A 23,384-nucleotide genomic window follows, 5' to 3' on the forward strand; every position below is an offset into this window, starting at 1 on the left:
ATGATCTCTGAGGTCCCTTCCAACCCAGCCAGTTCTATGGTTCTATGATTCTATGAAAGCTAAGGTGATACACCCCATAATGGAGAAGGCTAAAGGATAGAACAACAACTGTGATGAAAGAACAGGTACCTGAGTCACACAAACTGGCAGCTACTGTCTTTAAATGAGAACATAGCTGCCTTTGAAGAGTGCTGCCTGAAATGGTAGTCACTAGATGTCTGCTTCCCTCAAGGTCTCCTTCTACATAAAAATTCCTACTCAATGAGCAAAATGCAACTTATCATAAAAGCAGGATTGTAACGCTCAGAAAGACAAAGTTGTTTAACACTCACTGAACATGGATAAATATTTAAAGCTATTGCAGAAAAATTCTGCAAACAGATAACTGTTTCCAGTGTGGAATTGCCAAACCACACGGAAGGCTGAAACACATGAATCATACGTAGCATCATAGAATCTGCAGAGTTGGAAGGGACTCATCAGGAGCATCAAGTCCATCTCCTGTCCCGTTATAGGGCACCCTCAGGATCACACCATGTGCCTGAGAACATCATCCAAACCCTTCTTGAGCTCAGGCAGGTTTGGTGCTCTGACCACTTCCCTGGGGAGCCTGTTCCACTCCAGCCCCTGGGTGAAAAACCTTTTCCTGAAATCTAACATGCACTATGAGAGTGTATAAGAAGAGAGAACAAAATGAGCATCATGGGGGTAGCTGTAAAATACATGAATCTCAAAATTTGTACAAGAAAACACCAGTAAGAAGCCATCACAGAGAACAGAACTGCCAGAGACAAATTTTCAGCTGTAGAGCAGACTAGAAGTAACTAAAATATTGTTTCCATCTCAAATAAATGTTCTAAATTAAATGCTCTGGGTTTTTTTTTAATGTAATTTCTAATGGTAGGAAACTATGGAATAGAATAAATAAAAACTGTCAAGAGGAATAATGTTAAATTACATGGTTATAAACGGAATGACATCTTTAGACAAATAACTTCAAAGAATCCAAGAAAACAACATATTGGTCAGGCTACTGGGATTTGGAAGGCTGGAGAGAGTTTTGCCTTCCTTTGCCAATTTTGGATTAAGCAGCATCTCTGGAAAACCATAAAACCCCATGAAGAGGATAAAAAAGAGGTATTTTGTTATCAAGGATTGTTTACCTGTGGGAAAAAATCCGCGGAGGCTTAAAGGACGACAGGCAGTCACCAATATGGTTAAAGTGAAGTCGTTTATTAACAGTGGACACTGGCTTTATATAGAGCCTTTGTTTATATAACGATATCTTGCAGGTGGCTATATCTTGGACACAAATTCTGTTCTCACAGAACTTCTGCTGGCTTCCTCATTATCCTGTTATTTCTTCTTTTCTACTGCCAGCTCCCTTATCTTTTTCCCATAGCTCATCTTTCAACTGGGTCTAAAGACCCAGTTTACTCTAAGTAAAGCTAAATAGTCAGGATTGCTCACATGTCTGCTTTCTTCCAGACAGTTTCCCAACATTTACCCAGGCCTGATAGGTGGAGCTCCAAGTTCTACAGAGTGGGTGGGAAGCACAGAGGCTTTGAGGAAACGAGCCTTGAGAAAAACAGTGTATGTATCTCCTGCTGCTTTAATCCCTTTCTTGGGTTTCTTGAGTTACTAGCTACAGACTTGCTGGAAAAAAAAACAAACCAACAAAAAACTTCATAATGGGGCAACAAGCAGAGGCTTGCAATTTATTGTATGGTGGATGCCTTCGATTTCAAAAGCTTGTGATAAACACTATTTTCAGTTAAGGTATCATTTAGTCTTCCCCTAGAAAAAGAATTAGCAATGTAATTTTTTTAGTGTATTTTTTCTCTCCTGCGGCCCCATAACAAGAAGAATCAGGTCTTGTCATGCCCCTGTGAACCTGAAGGCTTTATGTATCCTGGGGATTCATTGTCAGACACTGGTAGCAGGAAAACAGAGGAGAAAAAGGTTATAATAGACCTTCTATTTCCTGCTCTCACCAACCCAAGCAATCATTCTAGAAATGTTACAAAGAATTCATTTTAGCTTCAGTTCAAAATGCCCATTTTCACCACAGCCTAGGGTCAGACACCACTACAAAAATGCTTTGCACTCTTTTTTTTCTGTAACATCAGACTTTCCAGACATCATCTCTGGCCCCTGAAGTGCCAAGTGGAGTGGCACATTGCAGTGGAGGTCATTAAAATTTGACTGGAAGTTTTTTCCTGCAAATAGTTTATAGACTAAATGAGCATCATTCTGACAGGTCTCGCCTTGTAACGAAATACAGCTTCATCTCCTCAGCAGTGGTGGTAAAATGGGAGCACAGATGTGAAAAATTGGATTCCTAGAGCTGAAGAATTTGACCAATTACAATTTTTATCACCTGTTAGACAAATCATGTTAAACCTAATATGGCAGCAAAGATTCAAGCTCTCATTAGATTCATTTGACTTTATCTGTTCTGTTTGGAAAAGAATGCATACATTTTGTCTTAAAAGCACAAAGTTATGCTCAATTGTGTTTTGTTTTGTTTCTCCTTGGACAGAAACCTCAGTAAAGGATCTACAACTGGGTAAAAATTCACAGGTCAACATCACATGCTTTTTGTCTACCAAGGCAAAAAAAAAAAAAAAAAGAAAGGGTTGGCATCTGGAAGATTTCTGAATGTTCCATGTCAGTGTAACAAAATTCAAATATTTACTTTTGAAAAGGCAAAAGTATTAAATTTAATATTATTTGGTAGTAAATTAAATTCTCATTTTAAAGTGACAGCTTGGTATTAAAAATTCATCTGAATTTTCCCTTTGAAAAAGTAAAAAAAATTTAATAACTCAGAAATGAGGATAAACTAAAATATGACCTATTGAATGAAAATAAATGTTGTGTTTTGTTTTATAAAACCAAAACCATTCTGCTGTGGTTTGTAGAAAATTTCTTTTTCGTAGTGGCAGGGGGCAAAAGCTTGTGTACATATAATTTCCTGATAGTAGGACTGCATTTAAGTTAAATTAGATGTATTAGGTATATGTATTAAGTATACATATTAGGTATATATTAGGTATATACATATATATAGGTGTATATATATCAATGTGTCTGATTTCTTGGTTTATGTTTCATATTTATATTTTTTTGCTGTACCACTCTACATTGAGAAACCATACTACAATTCAGTCCCTTGCATTTGATTTTGGATCACAGGAGCAGCCATCATATTGGGACAAACCTGGGAGCACAAGGACTGAATCTCTCTGTCTGATTGGCACCGGAGTTTAGAGGAGAGCTTTCTGTTCGTGTATATTAAATAGTTAACAAAATACCAGTAGATGGCACTCAAGAATGCATGCAATTGAACCCACCTAAGCAGCAGGAACCTTGTCATGCTCTGCAAATGGCTTCCTCTGCCTCTTCTGTACATGAGATCCAAACACCAGAGGCTTGAAAGGAAGGTGAAAGAAAAGCAGAACTTTGGATTTTAATGTTTTAGCTTGTTCCTCATGAAATACACAAGTCTGGAGTTTGTGTGTCTAAGAAAAAATTAGAATTAGCTACTGAATGCAGTAAAAATAAATTATAAACATGTAGGTAGTATTTTTGGCTCCCTTTTAGCTCTCTATAATACTGGGCTTCAGTTTGCTAATGCAAATGATTGCATTTTCTTAGTGATGTCATTTGTTATTTTTCACAAGACAGGGTCTATTATTTTCAAATAAGTCTTGTAACATTCACTTTTAGCCTGATATAAGTGATTTGCTCTAATATAAAACAAACAAACAAACAAACAAACAATAATCTAAAAAAACAACAAACCCACAAGCAGGCAAAGGGGATTTTTCTCTGTTTTGGGGATTCCCCAGTCACCACATTGTAGCCTGGGAGGTTCTGGTCTCAGCTGGGAAGGTGGGAACATAAATAACCCTTGTGATGGAGGCTGAGGAAGAACTTTCTAGGGCCAAGAATCTGAATGACATCCAGCTCAGGCTCTGCTGCTTATATCTGGCACAAAGATTTGTCTCACATGGGAAATATTTACAAAGACAGACACATTACTGGACATTTTTTTCATTTTTTGGGGGATTTGCTCCTTGGGCAAACATTTTTGTACCTTCTATTTGTGTCTGCTTGTAAAACTAATGGCTAAATTTAAATGAGACTCATAGAATCATAGAATAGAATTGTTTGGGTTGGAAGGAACTTTAAAGATCACCTAGCTCCAAACCCCCTAAATGGGCAGGGACACCTCCCACTAGACAAGGCTGCTCAAGGCCCCATCCAACCTTGAACACTTCCAGGGAGGGGGCAGCCACAATTTCCTTGGGCAACCTGTGCCAGTGTCTCACCACACTCAAATTAAAGAATTTCTTCCTAATGTCTAACCTAAATCTCCCCTCTTCACATTTTAAACCATTTTCCCCTTGTCTTCTCACTACACACCCATGTAAAAAGCTCTGCCCCAGCTTTCTTGTTGCCCCCATCAGATATTGGAAGGTTGCTATAAGGTCACCTCGGAGCCTCCTTTTTCCAGACTGAACACCCCCAATTCCACTTTCAGCTTTTACTGTTTTGACAGGTTAGTTCATTTCCTATCTAGTTGTTGCTCATACTTCTCTATATCTTTCTCATGAGTTGTTTCATGCTTCATTTTCCTGCCTCACTCGAGTTTGTCACAGCCAACCTTTCCATGTCACTGTCATCCCTTGATTTACTAACCTGCTCCAAACACCCTTCTCTTTTATCACTCAAAATCCTAATTGTATTTTAGAGAATTAAAGCATAAGGATAATGAGTAAGTGTAGGAAGATTATGAATTCTTACAATCAAGCAGGCCCTCAATGTGCTAGATGACCCTTCTTCAGTACCCTTGGTGTCTGCAGATTTGTTCTTCTCTCATATTCTCACTGTTCCACATCAGTTTTTCCCCCTTCTTAAATATATTATATCAGAGATGCTACCATCACAGATGGACTCAGCCTTGGTCAGCAGGTCCACCTTGAAGCTCTGTCAGACATGGGGGAAGCTTTTAATACTTTCTCCCAGAAACCACCACTTTAGCCTTCCTGCTACGAAAGCCTTCTCACACAAACTTTATGCAATATAATAGAAATGTTTCACTTGGAAGGGGCCTCTAGAACTCCCCTGTTCAGCCCTCAAAAATCACCACTACAACTGAGAATTTTTCCTGATCTCTAGTCAGAGCTTTCCTTCCTACAACTTGCATCAGGACCCTCTTGTATGTTCACAGATGTCTCTGAGGGGAGTCTACCTCTGCCTTATTTATTATCAATCATTAGCTAGTTGAATTTTCAGCAATTAGATGCCTCCTGCATCTTTTATTTCTTCAGGGTGAGCAAACACAACTCCTTCAGCTGCTCCCCATACATCATCATCTCCAAATTCCTAACCGTTTCTCTCCTGCTGGATTTACTCGAGTTTGATAATGTCTTTCCTAAGTGTCAGTGGCTCTTTCTTCTTTCCTTTGGTTAGTCTGATGACAACCCAGCGTGTGCAGTTCTGTACACCAATATGGTGTAAATTGTCATAACTTCTATTGGGAAGACATTGTCATGTTCTGTAGCAATGAAATATCAGCAAATCCAGGGACCTGTACTCTCAGTGAAGTGTGTTTCAAAGAAACACTAAAATGTATTTGTTCCTTCAAGAGTTTGCCTCTTTACAGGGAAAGAGGTTCTATGATTTCAATTTTTGCTTGTTTCTCCACCACGGACTGGTTTATCATAAAAGGGTTTGATGTCACCCATTAAAGAGTTAACCAATATTCGAGTCAGACACCTTGCTGTGGATAACAGGCTTTCCTGTGGCCACAAAAAAGATTAGGTTCTCTGAACTTGCCCAACTCTGACCCCAACAAACCAAAATCTTCCATTCTCAGAAATCATATTTCTGACAAGATAGTACTTAGAAGATTCTCTGCAGCAGGGTTTATAAAAATTGAAACAATTGACAGTACAGGTCTTCAGCTATCTTCAGCTATCCTCTATCTTTTCTCTCTGACATGGGCAGCTCAATTTAACACAACACAGAACTAGAAATATCCAAAGCAGCAGAAAGCAGTGCAGGCAGGAGAGGGCTTTGAGGTGTTCTGAAAATAACAGCACTCTGTGCTCACAGTATTTAAACTGAGCTAATCTGAGCATCTTTCCACTCTTTTCTCTTCATACTTTTCAGTGTTGGCAACTATTATTTCCCAGATTTTGCTCCTATCACTAATTCCTACTGACTACCAAGATTTCTGGGTTTGGTCAGTGGGATATCTATGACAATGACAGACCCTTCTTCCTGCAAAAGATTGCTTAGTATATTGGAATATACACCTAGGTACCATTTCCTTCCAGGTGTAGCACAGAGGAAAGGAAAGTGCAAATTTCTTTCTGAAAACTCTGACAGCAACTCCACTCTTTTCAGCAAGCCTGGTGGGGTGGAGCAGAGAAGGGATGGTAGAGGCCTCCCAGAACTTCAATAGAAGCAGTTTTGTGTCCTCATATGAACTAAAAAAAAAAAAGACACAAAATTGCATCAAGGATTTTTATAGAACAGTAAAAGTTCATGGTGCCTTCTGTGCATCTTTTTCTTTTTTTTTTGGGTGGTGTGGGCTGCATTAAAAATACCAAATAAAGAAAATATTTGCTATATGACACTGATTTTCTCTTGTTTTCAGTAGCCCTCCTGCCCTTGGCCACCTCAAACCTATCTGACATCAATGATTCACTAACACTGAAAGCCTCCATACAAACAGGAGTTTACCTGCCTGGACTCACCCTGGCCCAGCTCTGCTGGCTTCTCACAGAGCTTAGCAGTTTGATATAAAACATGGGTCTTATTTTGAAGTCAGATTCCTCTTGCCAGATGAACTCATTTTCAGAAAGAGAACAGTCATTTGGAAGGTCAAATATTGTAATTTGAGCCATATCACATGCATTGTTTTAATAAAAAAAAAAGATGAGGACCCAAACCCAAATAATTGCAATATAATATAAACCAGTATTTTATATAATATAAATATCATAGAATCATAGAATCATAGAATCATAGAATTGGCTGGGTTGGAAGGGACCTCAGAGATCATCAAGTCCAACCCTTGACTCACCGCTGTGCTTGCTAGACCATGGCACTGAGTGCCACATCCAGTCTCTTTTTAAATATCTCCAAGGACGGAGAGTCCACCACTTCACTGGGCGGCCCATTCCAATGCTTGATCACCCCCTCTGTAAAGAAATTCTTTCTAATATCTAACCTTGTCACGGTTTAACACTGGCCCGGCAATTAAACCGAGTAACAGATGCTCTCTATTAATCTCTCTCTCCTCCCTGATAAGAAAGGAGAGAGAATAAGGGAGAGAGACTTATGGGTTGGAAACTAAACTACACAACTTTAATGAAACAGTAATGATAAATAGGAAAAAATAACTAAATATATACAAATATACAAGAAAATGGATACCACATTCCTCCCCCCTTCCCCCCAATAGCTCTCACATCACCACCGAGGCTGCAGGGCAGCTCTGGGAAAGTCCAGGTTGGACTCCTGGAGTCGGCAGCAGTCGGGAACTGGAGGCAGGAACACACAGATATGGGCTGGCACGGATCAGGAGCACAGGCAGACGAACGGACGGGATCCTTCCAGGATGCCGGGGTGAAGGAAGGGAAGCAGGAAAGGCAGGAAGGGCAGGCAGCCAGAAGCTGGAAATCTGGCTTGGCCCTCGTGATCCCTCAAATTTATACTGAGGATGACGTATATGGGATGGAATACTCTGTTTGGTCAATTCTGGCATCTATCTTGTCCGTTCCTCCCCAAAGGAGGGATGCAGGTGGGACCTCTTTATGTTTTCCTCAGAGCTGAGCAGTGTCCTTGGCTCTGCACACCAGTCTCTAGCAGTAACTATAAACATCAAGTGTTATCAGTCCTAGAAACACACACTGTCTGAGAAACTTGCTCTTAATTTCAGCAAGTGCAACTACTTACAAGACACAGCTAAAAGCAAAAGTACAAGACAGAAAATCACCTTTATCCTGGCCCAAACCAGGACAAACCTAAACTTCCCCTGGCACAACTTAAGACCATGCTCTCTTGTCTTGTTGAAAGTCATCTGGGAAAAGAGACCAACCCCCACTTGGCTACAACCTCCTTTCAGGTAGTTGTAGAGAGTGTATGTGAAATAAATACAAAATTCAGTTTTGCAGTTTAACTGGTCTAAAAACCTTGTATGTGATAGCTAGTTTTTGTTCCTTCAATCACACCTAGCTTTAAAAAAATCATTTCTTTAGTATGGTTTACCTTATTCAGTAGAGAAAGAGGTTTTTACTGTACCACTCATGACTAGTTTTTACTTTTCCCCAGTGATACTCAAATACTTCACACATGGGCTAGCATTACGGCTATGCTATTATCTAAACATGAAGTGGCTCTGAAGAAATGCAACTGGTATAAAACTAGCAGAAAATTTGATAAAATAAGTTCACACAAGAGAATCAAAAGAGATCATGGAGAGTTTTCTAATTTATACAAAAATTTCAAATAACATTTTCTTTTTCAGGAAGAGGATACAGACTACAGCAGTCTGTAGATCTTACTTCCTCAGGCCTGCATAATACAAAAAACTCAGAACCTTATTCCTAATTGAAAAAAAAAATATAAGCAAAATTTACAAAAGTGCCTAAATCAAATATTTTCCCCTGAATTTACAGTTTTTGTAGCCTGAAGATGATTCATGTTCAAGGGAAGTTTTTCAAAAGGAGAAAATGTAAAATTAATTAAAGTAAGGAAAAAAAAGATAAATCTAGACAAAAATAATGCCAAGAAAGATTATATGGATTAAATCCCACAGGTTCCATTCCCTCCTATCTCCTGTCATTTGAAAATCCATCTTCACTTCTACCGCGGAATGTTGCCACTTGGACTCAGCAAACTGGCAGGTTCATAGTATGAACTTTTTCCTCATCTGAGAGAGGCAGTAATTCCAGTTTACTGTCCCAGTTTTCTGTACTGCAATCCTTTCATAACAGAACAAAACCAAATTGAAGACAATAAGAAGACGAAACAATTTAAACTGCTTGATATTGGGGTCAGATACAGTTGCATCCTAAGACCCAACAGGGAACAGAACACAAAGCTGCTGTACATAAATGTCCCCAGAGAGCAAGAACTACATATTAAAGATTTTTATTAGATGTTTTAAAGTGTCCCCAGACCTAGTAAAAGCTTGTATTTTTTTATGTGTTCAAACAGCACAAGTGCAAGAGAATGCAGCTGCAATATGCCATGTGTCAGTAATTCAAAAAAGAAAGCTCATAAAAATTAACAATCAGAAAATAATAAGTAGCTTTATGTCAAGAATGACATTATTAAACCAAGAAGGAACTCTGCTGCCTGCTTATGAATACCACAAAATAACAAGGCAAGAGCCATTACGCCATTTGAGCAGCTTATACTTTTATGAGCCCCTTCGCCTCCAAGCATCAGTAGAGGCAGTGATCTGCCTCTGAGCTCTAATGGAAGTTACCCCTCCAAACTTTTGTTCATTATTGTGTGGTTTTAGTACATTTTACAACATATTCCATACAGTTGCAAGCTAGGAATAAAAGAGTTGACAAGAGCTAAGCTCCTTGCCAACACAAGATGTCATGTAGCCTAAGGTTAACCATGATGTATATTGATTATGATTGTTAATCTCTCCTCCCAGGGCCATGATTCAAGATATTATAACAAAACACAGTAGACTTGCAGGGAGACAGAAAGACAATGTCTTCTTTTGTTGTGTTGGTTGTTTTTTATCTGCAACTCTTTCTCTACACACAGAATTGGACTCCAAAGTACTTAAAATTCCAATTCCCCTCCGTAGTTATGATTTCAAAGAAATATTCCAGATATGGAGTTACAGTTTAATGCATTATTTTTTCTTGCTCTAATAACACCACGGATGCTGCTAGGCTAGTCAGGGCTTTGTGTTCAGGACAGTGTTCATGTTTGATCAGGTGTATGAAGGTTCAGGCAGCAAACACTTTTGTTTGCCTGTGTCTTAGAGGAAGGATTCCATGGCTGGAAGGTCAAATGTGATTATTGAAGGTTGCCATGGTAACTATAGATTGATTCATTAAATATCAGAGTTTGTTCTGAAGCCTGTCCAAAGCAGGAAATTGTCCTACTATAATTGTGTTTCTCCACTCTTAGTCTTTAGTGTTTTGTGCCAACTGATTCTGAATGAAAAGAGAAATAAAGCACAGTGAAAGGATGCAAGGAAAAAAATGAAAAAGGGGAGAGAAAGGAATCCCAGAGAAAGAAAAAAAAAAAAGCCAAATAATGCACAATGCTCTCTCAGAAGAGAAAAGAAAAGAAAATTGGAGGGGGGAAAAGCTGTTTTGTTGCTGATGGTAGCACACTGAGTCTACAATTCACTTTAGAATGTTTTGAGCAAAAATGCAATTCTTCCTGATCCCAGCTGAAACCAATGCAGTTGTGACATAGTGAATCCTAATACTTGGCTATGGAAAACATGAGACCTATACATGTTCTTTCAAGTTCCTGGCATCAGTGATGCTTTTGTAGAAAGCTACAACCTACAGGGACATAGGTATAAAGTCCATGAAAAATATAGTGTTGTAATCCTGACCTTTCTGTTTATGCAGTATTTGAAAAACTGTGAAGCACTGAATATGGCTGCAGAGGAGCCCTGTTACTTTGCACACATTCACAGGCATTTACAAATTTGTTTGGCCTCTTAGCTCCACATGGAAAACATAGTAAGATTTCACAATATAAAAGCAGATTTTACTTTCTGATTTCATATGTGCTGAGTTACATAAGCTCCAATGTAAAATATCACTTTAGTTTACATTTGGTATTTACATCAGTGCATCTTTGATTGGAATCAAATCTATGTACATTCATGTTATAATATGAAATATAGGTACTATAATCATTAGCTTTACAAGTTTGCTTCAACTAGAAATATCAAATTGTCTGGTAATGGGTAACAGTCAGGTAGCTGGATAAGGTATATCACTGAGGCTTTGATATCTCTGCAATCTTTTTCTATTCCTTTAACCAGAGGGTTGTCCTCTTTCTCCCTTCTCCTGATCACAAGCCATATTTCCGTTTTAAATTCACATTCCATACCAGTGACAGGGGCCCCTTTCATCATGCATTTTTAATTCAAAATAAACCTGTGTCTGTAACACTGAAAATGTGGTATGTAAAAAAGGATGTGGATTATGTGGGTTTTTTTCTTGTTTTCAGATAAATTCTCAATTCTGATTTAACTCTGGATGTTACTAATTGTCCATCACTGACCAGATAACCAAGCAAAACTTGGTACTCTATGAACTTCAGTGCATTGCAAAAGCTCCATCTTTTTGCATGGTGGCTTCAGGAGGCTGCACCCAAATCAGATTTCATAGTATCCCTCCAGCAGAGATATTACCCAAACAAACCTGATCCTCCAGTCAGTCACAAAAATCAGTCTACTGAATCCTACCTATCAGCAGAACAGGAAAATTCAGTTTTAGCAAACATTACAACAAATTTACCATTCCATTGACAGTAACAGGTATCTGAACATCTCCATTCTTACTTCAGTGCAGAGCTTATAAAAATGACATTAAAATTGAACATTGCAGGTGACTGACTACCTTTGAGCACCATGTTTTCTGAAACTTGTATAAATTGTATATACTTGTATAAATTTTTTGTAAAAATAAAATATGAAATATTAAAATGTGTTATTTAATCACCATTGCTTCAAAGCTTACCTTGGCATTCTGCTAGTGAGTGTCAGTATTTTAGTGGTTCATCTCTATCCCATATGCACACAATGCCAGATAGAAATTAACTTTTTATAAATTTCATGTTTTAGCCACAAAAGCCTGTGTTGAACTCCACAGGATCACTGAAGTGTAGCGTCATGTCACAGAAAACACTTATGAACAACTGCTACAGCTTTTTCCTTTAATTTTATGCACTTCCTCATAAGTCTTTTTATTAAATTTATGTCTCTTTTTTTTTTCTACTCAAATTTGGCTTGCTGGGTCACCTTTTTTTCTTCTAAAGAGTAGCCTGTTTTTTGGGTTTTTTTTACCATTAGTAAAGGGCAAGCCAATCACCCGCATTTCTCTGTGAAATATCTGGACTTGCATGTGGTGCTATATGAACACAGAGTAAAAATACCCATGTGTGCTCCCAATAAAACCTTTTTTTAGCTTTTTATCAGAGTAGAAATGGGGTTTCTGGGAAAGCCAAATACCAGGTTTTATGCTTATCTTTAATCTCAGTCAAATAAAACTCAATTCTGCATCCAAACACACTGCTTTAAGCTGTTTTATCAGATCTCAGACTCAAAGTACGATCAGTCCTGGTCTGTAGCTGGTGATAAATTAGAAGGAATATTGGGAAAACAGTTGTAATGGAAAGTAGGTTCTCTGACAAACACAAGATACTAGATCTGCTGATTTTAACAGACTTTGTATGTAATATTTGGAGGTCCAACATTGCTGGCTTTAAGTCTCTGTTTCATGACTATGTTTTTCTACAATCACCTCCACATTTGCCCTGTATGTTCTCCTCTGTAGACATTGCAAGAGTCTGACCTTGAGGACATACAGGGGAGTTCCTTGCCTATCCGTGGTGCAAGAGGAGTGCCTGGTCCATGCTGGACTACCCGAGACAGGTCTGTGCCTGCCTGTGTTCAGTTCCCACTCATGTGAGCTGGTGAGGGCTGTGTGAAGGTGAGAACTTTTACCTTACCTGATGGGCAGTAGAAGGCTGTGTAAGATAAATTTGTCCTTCTGTGAGAGCAAGCACCATGAGGACTTGTGTTTGCTTTATGTGCCCTGTGTGGTCTTCACATCAGAGAGACTTGACCTTTTCAAGCACAAGGATGAATGTGGAGCCAGAACTTCCCTGATTTATTGATGTTGTCCCTCAGAAGCCTTTCCTGTGATACCAGGTCGTCACAGCTGAAAATCCTGCAGGGACTGGGTAAAGTACCAATGACCTGACCCAAAAGCCCTATGCTGGACTCCTCTGGTTAAAGTGTATCAGACTGAGTTTCCAGGAGGCACTGGATGGAATGATAGTATGTGGATGGTGTCAGAATGACAGAGTTCAGATGACATCTCCAGTCCCTGGGAAAACTGGAACATATCTTCCTACCCCAAAAGTCTTCTTCCTGATGGTGTCTTGTGTGGGTTATGGTGCTCTGGGCTTGCCTTTGGAGCAGTGGTGATTTGACATACAGACATCAGTAACATCATCTTGAGAGAGCACAAACACTTCTCCACAGCCCCCAGCAAGATCTGGTCCAATGGGACCAGACAGAAACTGAGGGAGTGACTTAGGGACCACTGCCCCACCTGAAGGTCTCTCTCAGGCATCTAATTGCCACAACTGTATTCCTTTGTAAATAAAGATCTTTTGGATCAGCTTATCTTTCTTTTTTTTTTTTTTTTTTTAAGTTTCCTTTTCCATTTGAAACAAGACCTTTAAATTTTCTACAGTTAGTTTTATGAGAAATAACAAAGAACTGCAGAACTGAATTTGTGCATTGATGAGTGAATAAAAAATCTGAGAAAGCCCTGTAGACCCTTAATACAGGAGAGAGCAGAGGGGAGTGATCTGTGATACAAATGTGAATACCAGCCTACATTAGTGTGCACCAGCAAGTTGTAGTTATTTAAAAACTAACAAGGAAATGTTAAAGAAAGGAAATAATGCACAGGCTTACTGATTTCTATGTCTGCAAGGACAGATTGTCTTTATTTTTTCATGTGTTGATAAATAGCCAGCCATTTTCTAGGCCTGATCCTGGGCTGTTCTCCTGCCAGCTATTTTTTATGTGTTCTCACTGGAAGACTTTCAGTAATATAGGAAAAATAAGAGATTTCCATTCAAAGGTTTAGAAACCATCTTTGGAAATCTAACCTGTGTGTTTCAGCAAAAAGGGAACGCTGCTGAGGGTCAAGAGTTGAAAATCAGCAATAATTTCTTCTCAGGAGCTGGGGTCACAGGGAAAAAAAATGGTATCATCCTCTTGTTTGAAAACCTGCTCTAAAACATCAAGGAAGAAAGAGATCTACATGTAAGTTTTGTTTAAAAATAAGATGTATTTCATAAACATCTATATTTTTTTTATCTATAATATTGATCATAGGGCTAAATTTAAGTCAGCTCTCCACACAGTCATTCATCACTCTTGTCTTGCATCTTAAACACTCTGCTATACACAGTAGCCTGTAATTTTATTATTATTCACTCACAAACACTGTCAGGGAAAGAAAAAATGTGTATATATGAGAGAGAGTGAAAATGAGATTTAGGAGTTCTGGTCACTGGCCTCAGGGTTCCAGCATTCAGGGCAATGATTGAGAATCATTTCAGTATCAATGTAAGTGTAGTTTTGAGTTATTTTTTTTCCAGAATACTGACCCAACAAATGGCATAAATTAAGAAGGGGCCTAAGGACCTTCAGAAAGACTCATGTCACAATAGCTCTAATTCTAGGATGCAATACAAACAGCTCCCCTTCTTTTCTGGGTGCCAATACAGCTATGTAACATTTCGCAATGATAGATGATGAGTGATGAGTGATGGCTGCAAATATAAAGAGGTCATTTTAATCACTGAATTTCTTGAACTGCACAATTTAAAAACATATTTCTGGACTTACTTTCAAACAAGAGATGGAAAAGCAGACCAGTAATCAATTTAAACAGCAATCAAAATGTAAAGCTGTCCTCATAACATCTGAAAATATAATATAATATATAAATATAATATATATTATATATTATATCTGAAAATATAAATATAATATATATTATATATATTTTTATATATATATAAAGTCTTCTTGCTTTGGAAGCCAGACATCTTCCTCAGTACTATTATTACCATCTATTACCTCAGAATGAATCGGCATCAGTCCATTAAAAAAAAACCCAAAGATATTAGACATAAAAATGCTATTTTTATAGTTGTACAGCATCCTCAAGAAGAAATATTTTCCACTGTAACCATTTTGACAGCAGCAGAATGAAATAATGAGACAGAATAAGGACCTACTATTGACCAATTAAACAAAAGGAGAAGCTATAAATCCATTCTTATAGAATCAAATAATTGTGCATCCTTAAAATTTCTGCCGTGACCACCAGGAATAATATGTTCTTTGGAAATATTCTGTCATATCGCTGCAGTTTTATTGGAGTACTTATTTATTTATTAAGTTATTTATCAAAATGTATGAGAAAAAAAAATCTTGTAGTCTAAAATTATACATAATGCATAAGTAAAAAAATATTCTAAACATTTCATGGAGCATGATGTTATGGACATTCATTGAATCATAAATGTATATAGGCAAACACAGAGAGCCTTCCAGACTGTTTCTTTGGGGGAATAAACATAACTAATGAAGGTTATTATTGTGCTTAAAGCAATTTGTTTCTGTTTGGACCTGTCAGTGAATAAAGTCTAGGCAGCAAGGGCCAGAAATATTTTGATCCTTCTAATGTGAAGGTCACCCATGTAACTTATCTTTTTAGTTAGGTCCTACTTTGAATAGTTCCAAATTAGCTTTTGATATATGTGATAGGCAAAATGCATAAAACTGGAAAATGCTCTTTTCTAATTGGAGCTTTGAAATGCAAACTGAAGGTGAGATAATGCAAAGAGCAGAACAAAGACGGCTGAGATGACAGCATGTGAAATGAAAAAAGAGGCTATTGAAAAGAGAAAGAAGGAGTCTTAAATCTGAAGCTTTAAATTTGATTAATTAAGCTGCATCCTGAATTTGCTAATTGGATGCTTTTGTGATATGTTTCTGTGGGACACTGACAGATGGCACTGCACTCATGGCAATTAATACTGGTAGCACTTTTAAGATAAGGCATAAAAATATCTTGCTATCTCTATTTCTGCAGCCATTTCTCTGAAAACCTAGGATGGAAATAGCTATGGCCCTTAGTATGAGAAAGACAAAACTGATGAGTATTCAGCCTGTTCTATACAATACTTAATTGCTGGTTCCTCGTTAATTACTTTTAAGCGAAGACATTCTGTGACACATACGGATACTCTATCATTTAGTTAATACCATTAATAAGAATAGGAATAGACACAATTTTACATGTTCTTATTGTGCCCTGTGCAAGGGAAACTTGTAAAATTTAAATAGTTGGTAGTGCAAAGTCATCAAAGAAGAAGCAGGGAAAAGATCCAGTAGATCCATGATAGGAAAGCCACATTCCTATTGGTTCTTGCTTTTTTCTTCTCCATTTCAATATCACAAGAGCTCATGTGCAGGAGTAGGTGTCTTTCAGGACTGAGAGCTGTGTAATGATTAACATTCAACTGCTACTGTGAGTTTCCCAGGAATTTGCATTTTATGATATAACAAAATATAACATGTGTGTTGATTCATCCTACTGAAGGAATCGAGGTGAGAATTCTGCTAAAATCTTACTGAACTACTTCATAAGGTCACTGTGATTTGGGTCACTTAAAAATAAACGCAAGGAAAGTGAAAGTTCAGCGCTGTGCATGCTGACTTGGTCTTTTTGTCTCACTTGGTAGTTTAAATTGGTGGAAAAGTCCAGGTGGTTGGCTTCCATCACTTGTAAGTCACACATGAAAATAAATTTACATATTTCCATGGCCAGAAAAAAACATTTTGCTAAGATTACTTTTTGCATTTGTCCCCCTTACATTTGCTGAGTTTTTTTTTTAACAGGCAACAAAGGGTTATCTCAGTCAAAAGCCAGAATAAATGTTATGGAAATTACTCTGCTTGCTCAAAAAGTTTGGTTCTCCCACAGATTTCCTCCAGGCTTTAGCAAACTTAGAATGTGTTCTGCAAAATAGAGACAATTATAATGATAAAAATAATAACCTTCCTTTGCATTTCTTAGGCTCTGAGGCAACTCTGCAGCAAGAGAACTGAGGCAAAGAGTAACTAGGCTGTATAAGATCTTAGTCCAGTTGCACATCCAGTCCATACATCTCTTAAAACAAGTATGTCCAATATCTATAATTACCTCAGCTCAGTTAATACCTCTAGAAGTCACTATAATCGAAATAGCAAATTTATTTATGTTTTGTGGTGTGAAATCTCTAGATCAGAGCAGTCTGTGCAACTGAATGACAAATACATGTTGACTGACTGCAAAATATATTGAAGAAAAAAATATTGTTTGGCCTTGCTTTTAAAATAGATGATGTAATCATAACAGAACAAGATTTCTTAAAATAAGGGGATGCATTCTTTGCTTTTTGACACTGCATGAATCCATACATACAAATTAAGTTTATGGCACAGATTTAAGACTGTAGATGAATATAGGAGGATAACCATAGAACATGACAGTAACATTTTCTGCATTTACAGCCCAAGACAAAAAGAGTAAAGAGACATTTCTTTAGTTTAATAATTCCTAGAGTGATGTGATTCCAACATTATTTTATTCACCTACTTTATTAACAACAAGTGCCAAAACATCTGAATTATCATTTCTAGAGCAAACCTGTGAAATAATTTTGAAAGATAATGAAAGGAGTTCTTTTTAACCTGGCTATTAAAAACATAGGCCCAAATCTGTATTTTCATTTACATTTCTTCAATCTGTTTGAAATGTCAAATTCATTGCTTCTTAAAAGGTAATACCAAATCCCATATGAAATAAGCAGTGTCCTTTAATATTTTTTATTTCTTATCAACACTTCTGCTTCTAGAGGATGGTAGAATTACAGCAGATCAGCATGGTACTCAGTCCTTTTGTGATCTCATGCATATGACCTGCAAATTCAGGTCATGGGTAGGTATTTCCAATAGAATTCTCTTATTACCATAATGATTAGTAATGTTTTACAGTCTTCTACAGTGCCCTATGTTGCCCCTCTAAAAATTGATGGTTTTCAACTATCCATACATAATCTATATGAAAATATATGATAATAATAAATTAATGCACTGTACAAGAAGCTGGGAAGAACCTGCCTGAGAAGCCTGGTCCAGCTGTATTTGAACACAGGAATACTGCTCCCTCTGAAATTGAATTGAGATCCTATAGTGCTTGGTTAACATTTGCCACTTTGACAGGTGGATTTCTGACCACTTCATAGGTGTATAGAAAGTAGATGTTTCTTTCAAGAGGAACATAGAAAATAAAGTTCTTGGTATTATTAGAACCAAAGAGCAGCTTTTTTAAAGCAAAATTTACCAGCAGTTTTGCATTCTGTGCATAGTGACAGGCCTGTAGACTTGCAAAAGAAAATTATCAACTAATTTTAATGGTATCATCTTGGATAAACCTGTGAAGCCTTTTCCTCAAATAGTACCTTTCATAGACCCCAAAATACAAATTATTTGTTTTCTTACATGTATTCAATGGTTTGTTTGAGATACCTTATTCTACTGAGATAATAATCTGTGATCTGTTTGCCATTATCTCAGTACCACATTGACAACATCTTTGTTAATATAGTGAATTCACAGTATCCTATAAAAACCTTTGCTGACAAATCAGCAAAAGCCAACATGTATCTACCCAAATAATACCTCATTCTCTATAATAAGATCACCCCCATCATCCATGTAAACACATTTTAATCCAAAGTAACACATTAGCACACCATGTGGCTGTGTCACTTAGCAAGCAAAAATAAATAGCTTCAGAACCACTGTAAGTACTTTAAGTTCACATAATTCTTACTATATTTGCTAATCTAATGAGTAAGTTTTTCAGAAGCATGGATTTTTAACACCAATACAGTTACCCAAGCCATTTAGCCTGTTAATATTCCTATTGATATTGCTAGTCACTTGCCAATGGATAGAATAAGCTTTATTTCTCTCCATCCAGCCACTGTCAGTAGTAAACGAAGAAATAGCAACCACAGGGAAAAGTACACAGTCTGGAAAAGGAATATTCATTGAAGTAGACATGTATTTAATTTCTGAATTTCCTTCATTTTCTCCTGGGAATTTCAAATAAAAGGAAATTTTTTTCCATACACTTTTATAAATCTTCTGTTTCTTTCAGTGCAGTAGCCTAAAGGAAAGGTAAAAAAAGGGTGGACAGTTCAGCATTGACCAGGGCCTGGGCTGGTAGAGGGAGGTGGAGTTGCTGAAGGGGTGCAGGGCAGGGGCCTCCCTCTCCAGTGGGGCACCCAGAAGATGCTGTCCTACAGAAGAACCTACTGCTCAGTCCTGATCATTGGCCAGGGGATGCTAATGGGATGTAGATATCTTATGCTGAACCTGAGAGGACACTGAGCAACTTTAGGAAGGTGCCTCATCTTCCTATTTCCACTCTTCAGAGTGGAATTACTTTTATGGGCCATTTTTTAGATATTATTTTTTCTAAATAGGCAGTCCATGAAGTCTTATTGGCTACTGGCTCTCCTTTAAAAAACATTTGATTCAACTTCATATGGCATCCAGGAAATGCCTCTTGTCCCATAAAATACAAACCCCAGTCCTGGGACTGGCAGCGGGGTGGTGTGAGCATGGGGGTTGTAACACTTTCTGCTGAGAAAATATAATCCATTAAGGTCCTGGGGCTATCCTAAGTGCTACAGAGAAACCTGATTAATGAGCAGCTGACTGAAAAATAGACTCTTTCTGAGGAGCTGTCAAGCCCTGAAGAATTGTGCCAGTGCTCCCTGGCTGTGCCCTCCACAACTCAGTGAGCCCAAATTGGTCAATTACTCGTGCAGCTTTTTGGAGGCATGGAAGATTTTTTCGTCCTTCTCAGTGGATCTGTCAGGGTGCCTACCTGTAAAAAAAAACAAACAAAAGCCTTTCTCTATCAGGTAAAGTTATATAAGAAATGGCCTTCCTTTCATTTTGGGTCACAGCTTTTCGCTGCGTGTTGAGCGTGGATTTTGATAAGGAGCCCTCTGGTAAAGGTGTCCAGCTAAGCCTACCCAGAAAAAGACTGCAATGGGAGAAAAATTCCCTTTTCTTTCTCATTGTTTCTCCAGTCTGGTAGAAGGTGGAGGGACAGCCATTTCCTCCTCACTATAGGTTATAGCAATACCAAGCCTTCTTTCATCTATATTAGCTGGCAGAACTTTGAGATCATTTTATTGGTGAGGAACAGATGAGATTTAATGTAATCCATTTCTTCTATCATTTCTCTTAGCTAAGGTATAGAGTTGGTTTGAAGGCAAGGTTTCCCTTTACATCAGCACAGTCAGTCTTTATGACCATACAAGTCCCATGTCAAAAATCTTGCCACAGCCAAGATCCAAAACATAGAACCCTGCTCATCCACCAGACAGTGGAGTGGACCTGCTGTGGGATAATGATTGTCCAGGGATTCACAGTAATGCAACCCTGCCCTCTGATGCAGTGCAGAATGGAAATGAGAGGGATACCTCTCTCTCAGAATAGGAGGAATAGTCCAGGCTATCATAATAATTACATTTTTAACAGTAAATATTCAGGGTTCATTAGGTTTTTGTCTTTATTTCAATCTCATTTAGCCTCTTGACAGGGGTACTGGCCTGAGACTTCCTTCTGAAATTGATGGCCTGTGGCCATAGGCTTCAGAAGATAAAAAATTTGTCTTCTTCTGTGACTGAGCACTTGATTCATCTCTCAGTTACACCTGTGCAACTGAATTAGCACAGGGATAATCACAAAAAATGTCTCTACAACTCTTGGTCTTTTTGTTAACTACACTGAAATTACTTCAGTGCAGGGGAAACAACAAAACCCATGTAAAATTCATTATTTATTTTGATATATACACTACTTTGAATACATGGTATTCAGAAGATAGAGAATTTTTTCACAAATTCTTAAGAACTTCTAAGCTATATGAATGTCTCTATGAATGACTATAAAGTGAAGTCAGCTCAAACCAGTTCTGCAAGATGATCTTCATAACCCCTCAGAGGAATCAATTAATGATTCCAGTGTTCTCTTGCATTTTTGTTCACTTTGTAATAAAGAAAAATCTGAGGTCAGGACAAGAGTGAGTTTCTAGTCCCAAACAGCCCATGGTATTTTTACTAATACATTTTGTAGCAAGGAGCCCTGCTGCTGGAATTGGCTCTTTTCTCTGTTTGGTATCTCTGTCACTGGTGGGCCTGGCTGTTCCCCAGGCAGAGGTCAGACAGACCAATGAAACACCTAACACAACACTGGAAGATGTTTTGTTATTTCTTTAAAGAGGACAGAGAAAAAAAACAAGAAAGAGTTGAAATATACAGGCATATATATACATGGTATATACATGGCAATATACATGGTACTACATTTGACACAAAATGATGTAATCACATTAAATTTGACAGAGGCATCAAGATTAACACATATTTCTATTATAACAATATTAAAATATTCTCCTCATTCTGTTACAAAATATATGTTTTCCATTTCATTCTGTTACTTCTGATTAAAATAATGGTCACAGAAAGCCTCAGTTGACCTTTAGCTTGCTGCTTCTGCCTTTCTGTTATCTTGTTTTGGTTAGGTAACCCAATTTGTAATCAAAATAGATATTTTATTTGAACATCATATTGGCTCTGAACACACAAGAAGGAAAAAAACATCTATTCAGTACTTACATACTAAGGCAATGCTTTCTCATGGAGAATGGAAGAATCCTGGAAAGGCTGTAGTAGGAAACTGAATTGTTTTTAAGCTACCACCCACAATTAAATTATAAAGTTCAACAGGGTTAAAAGAATGGCAAAACAAAGAAGTCATGTATACTTTTCACTGTCTGCATTTTCCACCAGATAATAATAATTATGTAGCCCAGTTAATACAACCTCTGCTCAGAAACTGTACTCCACAGCTACAGACTGACATTGCACTATAATAAAATGAAAATTAGGTCCGTCACTGGATACTAGAAACAATAATTGTGGCAGAGCATTTGAGGTTTCTTCCCCTCTATAAAGCTACTTTCCTTTAAATTATTTCCCTGACAGACAACATGCTCTTTTTTCTTGAAGAAACAGCATTATAATTAACTTCTTCCCACCTTATTGCTGTTTCTCTTATCTTTGGGTTAATCTGAGAAATACAGAGTGATGGAAATGTTTTCCCCAACTTTGCACAATGGCAGCAGAGGCAAACTGCTGCCTTGATTTAGTGGGTCAGGTTGGTCCCTGTGGATGCAGGAACCCCAGGCACGTAGCCCTGTTGCTAAGGAACTGCATCGATCCTTTCCAGCATCTTCACTGACACCCTCTCTGCTCCACTGCTGTGATTGAACACCACTCTTTACAAGAGTGGGACAGCTAGAAGCTTTGGCTTGCCTTTAATATTTATGAAGTAAACGTTTTAACCATTGGAGCTTTAAATGTCTAATGCTGTTTTCTTTTTCCAGAGCAGTAGCTTCCCTTTGGGAATATCTCAATTGCTCTAGTAGGGCAAATTACTTCACGTTGGAGGAAGAAAGCTTATTTTCTCTGAGCTAAATGCAACAGTAGGAGGTTTAACATGCACAGAAAAATAATTAAAGTATACTCTTCCTTATTCACTTTAAGTCTCTTGTCATTTCAAGATAACTTACATTTAAAATACATCATACTACAGGTTGAAAGGTAGAACAGAATTTTCTGAATGTTGTATAGGCTAAAAAAATAAGACATATGAATAAAAATGTCATGTGTACATATAGAGAACACTAGGATGCCTATTGTGCTGAAAGTGTTAGCATAGCCCAGTGAGTGCTGTGGGAAATGCTCACTAGCCTTACCCAGAGGAGTAAGGATTGCAGGTTATTTGTCTTTAGTTAGCTAATTTGGAGGTTTGTCTCTGTGCATACACAATGAAAAGCTTTTAATGTCAAGTTTTTTAAGATTCCACAGTGGGTCTCCTCAGCTGGTGCTGCAGCCATCACCACTCTCTTAAGTACCTGTGCTGGCTGACTTACAGCTTTGTTGCTACATGTCTGGTCCATACACATCCTGGAGGCACCATCCTTAAGATGTCAGTCCTCTCTGGAGGAAGGATGGGCCATGCAGATACCTCAGCTGTTGCAGGCAATGGGTAAACACACTCTTTCAAATGATAATTGAAGGAGACAGAGCACCTGAGTCCTGTCCCAATAGATTCCCAAGGATTGTGTATTTATAGAATGGCAATGCCATGAAACTTCATGGATTAGGAGGTTTTTCATATAATAAGAAGCCAAAATGAGTGGGCAGAAGCTGAAGAGTTCCAGTTTAAACATGGAAGATTTTCTATTTGAATTTTAGACGTCTCTATTAAAATTAAATAAAAACTATATACTTGAATAAATTCCTGTTGATTCTACTTCTATATAAAAATCAATATTTTAAAATATGAGATGATTAAGCTCTAGGGATCCTTCTTATAAGCACTCAACTCTGGTAGAACATGCCTAACAGTAGCCTTA

At 37.8% G+C, this 23,384-nt stretch overlaps 1 long non-coding RNA gene across 2 annotated transcripts in view; it reads left to right on the forward strand.

Moving 5' to 3' along the window:
- LOC139793316 (uncharacterized) overlaps positions 1-23,384 on the forward strand; it is a 145,443-nt gene that overhangs the window by 97,745 nt on the left and 24,314 nt on the right. The window contains exons 1-3 of one of the 2 annotated variants that reach the window (XR_011724583.1): positions 12,081-12,731; positions 13,998-14,083; positions 16,914-17,016. This is a non-coding gene — a long non-coding RNA (uncharacterized lncRNA). Of the gene's footprint in view, positions 1-12,080; positions 12,732-13,997; positions 14,084-16,913; positions 17,017-23,384 lie in introns of those variants that run through there. The other variant, XR_011724584.1, reaches the window with a different exon arrangement.

Source organism: Heliangelus exortis, chromosome 2 (assembly GCF_036169615.1).
Source record: "Heliangelus exortis chromosome 2, bHelExo1.hap1, whole genome shotgun sequence".
Classification (NCBI taxonomy): Eukaryota; Metazoa; Chordata; class Aves; order Apodiformes; family Trochilidae; genus Heliangelus; species Heliangelus exortis.